This window comes from Phoenix dactylifera, chromosome 2 (assembly GCF_051530095.1).
Source record: "Phoenix dactylifera cultivar Ajwa chromosome 2, Ajwa_hap1_PhDact_Kaust_v1.1, whole genome shotgun sequence".
NCBI classification, from domain to species: Eukaryota; Viridiplantae; Streptophyta; class Magnoliopsida; order Arecales; family Arecaceae; genus Phoenix; species Phoenix dactylifera.
In genome coordinates, this window is record NC_143191.1 from 19,934,294 (window position 1) to 19,937,909 (window position 3,616).

The window sequence follows — 3,616 nt, forward strand, 5'->3', positions numbered from 1 at the left end:
AGAGTGAACGACCATCCATGTGAGAAAGCCAAGAGATCGTATCCATCTCCATCTCAATATCACTGAAACTCCTTTCAGTGGACTAAAACAATTTCAGTTCTACTCTTAGGGTTCACTGATCACCAAGTGAATGCCTTCGAGTCTCACAATCCACTAATGACACCTAGCAGTATGTGATGTCAACTCAGTAGAATGGAATATTTGAACCTCTTGGTGCAGTTAGCGTATGATACAATTCCTGTATCATGGATTTCGATATGACAGAGGTTAAAGATAACTCGTCAAACCCCATTATCTGTCATATGTTAAATTTATTCGACTTCGAGTTCGAGATATGGAAAACTCTTTTTTCAAAATACCTAGCCAAGAATTTATCGAACTTAGTCTCATAAATCACATAGGATCACTCCAAATCTATAAAGGTCGATAAATCCCAGCTAGATGCAACTCTATTCCAAAATGAACCTACCGCAGCCAATCTGCACTAGAAGGATCCGAATGGCTAGGGCCCAAGTTCACATGCTCGTCAAACTACAGCAACCTCACAGTGAATAGCTGAGGCATCGCAGGTCAAATGATCAGTCATACAACTACTGCATAAGCAGTCACTGACGAGTGGATAGACATCTATGTGACTACTTTCTTTGGTCACGCTCAGTATCTTATTCTCTAACAAGTACTCGCACAATCACTCCAGTGTCTCTACACCGTGGACTCGAGACTCGTCCATCTAACTAAGTGATCTGTGCACTAATCTCAGCGAATCGATCACCGACCCTCGTGATGGATCCATCGATTGGGAGCATTTAGAAATTAATCCCTAATGACATGTGCCTCAAATTCTCAACTCCTTGAGAATATGTGTCATCATCTATTAATTTTTTAGATGATTCATGGACACATACAAAGATGAATGAAAAATAAATTGCCCAATGTTATTTATTAATAAAAGTCAAATTACAAATTTGTGCCCCAGATTACAAATATGCGTCAGCCACATTAGCTTCTAGGGCACATTTCTAATACTAATGTCCACACATCATTGACCTTCACGGACCCCATTTCGAATTGCATGGCTCCAAGCCATTTATCAGAGTCATGCCTCTGCATTGCATCCATATAGGTGACCGGATCCTCATCGTTTTTATAAAGTTCGATAGGATCCCCATCCCGGACCAAGAAATCGTAGTATCTTTGACGTGGTACTCTTCTTGATCGCCTTAATGGGGTATCTATAATGGGTTCTGGGTTTGATCTAATCAACTCATATTCTAAACGTTCAGTGGTTGGTGTCGGTTCTTCTACATGTTGAATTTTCTTAAGTTCAACATTTGAACTATTACTTCCTTCTTCAAGGAATTTCTTCTCTAAGAAGACTGCTCTATTGCTGACGAACAACTTTTGTTCTTCAGTAAGATAGAAGTAATACGCCTTAGTCTCTTTAGGATAACTGACAAAGAAACATTTGTCAGACCTAGCTTCAAGTTTATCCGCTTTCAAATGTTTGACATAGGCCGGACACCCCCAAACCCTAAAGTGAGTGAGCACCGGTTTACGTCCTGTCCATATCTCATGTGGTGTTTTATTCACAGACTTACTAGGAATCTTATTAAGAATATAACATGCTGACTTGAGTGCATATCCCCAGAAGGATATCGGTAGACTTGCATAGCCCATCATGGATCGAACCATGTCTAATAGAGTTTGATTTCTCCTTTCTGACACACCATTATACTATGGTGTACTAGGAGGAGTCCACTGGGAGAGGATCCCATTCTCTCCTAGATAAGTCATAAACTCACTGATGAGGTATTCACCTCCTCGATCTAATCGAAGAGTTTTAATACTCTTTCCAATTTGTTTCTCCACTTCATTACGGAATAGTTTGAACATTTCAAACGATTCTGACTTATGTTTCATATGATAGACGTACCCATACCTAGATAGATCGTCTGTAAACATAATGAAATACGAGTATCCACCTCTAGCTTTTGTGCTCATTGGCCCACATACATCAGTATGTACAAGGGTCAATAAATCACTGGCTCGTTCACCTTTTTCGGTAGAAGGTGATTTGGTCATCTTTTCAAGAAGACATGACTCACAGGTTATCAATGATTCACAATTATTAATATTGAGGATTCCCTCTTTACTTAATCTATTCATCCAATTCTTGTTAATATGACCTAGCCTATGATGTAGGCCTGTTAACGAGCCAAGCCGAGCCCGAGCTTGGGGAGGCTCGGGCTCGGCTCGTTTTACAGAAACTGGGCTCGGGCTCGGGCTCGGACTCGGTACCGAGCTCTGTATTGGGCTCGAGCTCGAGCTTGCTTGGCAAAGCAAAAGCTCGGACTTGAGCTTGTGAAGCTCGTTTCAATTATGAGCCCAAGTTCGAGCCCGAGCCTGAGCTCGGCTCGAGCTCGGGCTTCTTTTACATCCTATTATAGCTAGGCTACTGAGATGAGTGGGGAGGAAACGTTACATCCTACCATAGCTAGGCTGGACCTACAGTGGCGACGGAGATATGGCATCACACGTAGGCCTGTAGATGGTGATGATTACAGTTTGATCTGGGGAAAAATGATGGTTCATTCAAACTAAAAAAATTTAGAATGACATTAATGTCAAGGTAAGATACCCAACTGGCATGGCGAGAATTCAGCTTTTTTTGGCCCTTCAAGAATCTCAAAGCTTCATGGTCGGAATAGAGCACAAATTCGACACCAATAAGATAATGTTCCCAATGCCGCAAGGATTGAACAATTGCATATTGCTCCTTGTCATAGGTTGAATATTTCAGCTTTGCATTACTGAATTTCTCACTGAAATAAGCAACAGATCTTCCCCCTTGCAAGAGAACAGCTCCTATGCCAACTTTGGAAGCATCACGCTCCACTTGGAATGGCTTAGAGAAATCTGGTAGTGCTAGGACCGGTGCTTCAACAAGTTTGGTGATGCAAACCCACAAGGATTAGATCCTTAGAACCCACGAACAAGATGGCATTCTAACCCCAAGAAAGCTAAAACCAGATTTGGATGATCCACTAGAACCCTTGAATATGAAGAAATAAGGATCCAAAGTGCTGAAACGCCACAAAGTTGATCAATCCTTGATAAGTTTAGGCAGTTCAATGAAGAACATAAGAAAAAGCTTCTCTCAAATCTGAAATTCAAAACAAACTCATTGTCCTATTCTTTACATGACCTCAAATATAAATACTAGTCTTGGAACACCCCTCCAAGCATGGAAAACACAAAGCATTAATTAACTACCTTGGAAAACCCCTCCAAACATGGGAAACATAAAGCATAAATTAACTACCTTGGAACATCCCCCCAAGCATGAAAACACAAAGCATTAATTAACTACCTTGGAACGCCCTGTCACGGCACCTCGAATCGGGGCTGGACCGGACACGGATCAAGGTATAAACCAGATCGGGTCACTGGACGGGTTCGAGGTCTGACCGTGCTTTCTAGAGATTTTTTTTTTTTGGGATAAAGGTAAGTGTGTATATATCCAAATTGAGGAAATGACGTACAAATGCACAGGGGCATACCCCATAAATCAAAGGCTAGGAGGGCATACCCCTCTAGCCACAACAACTAACTATAA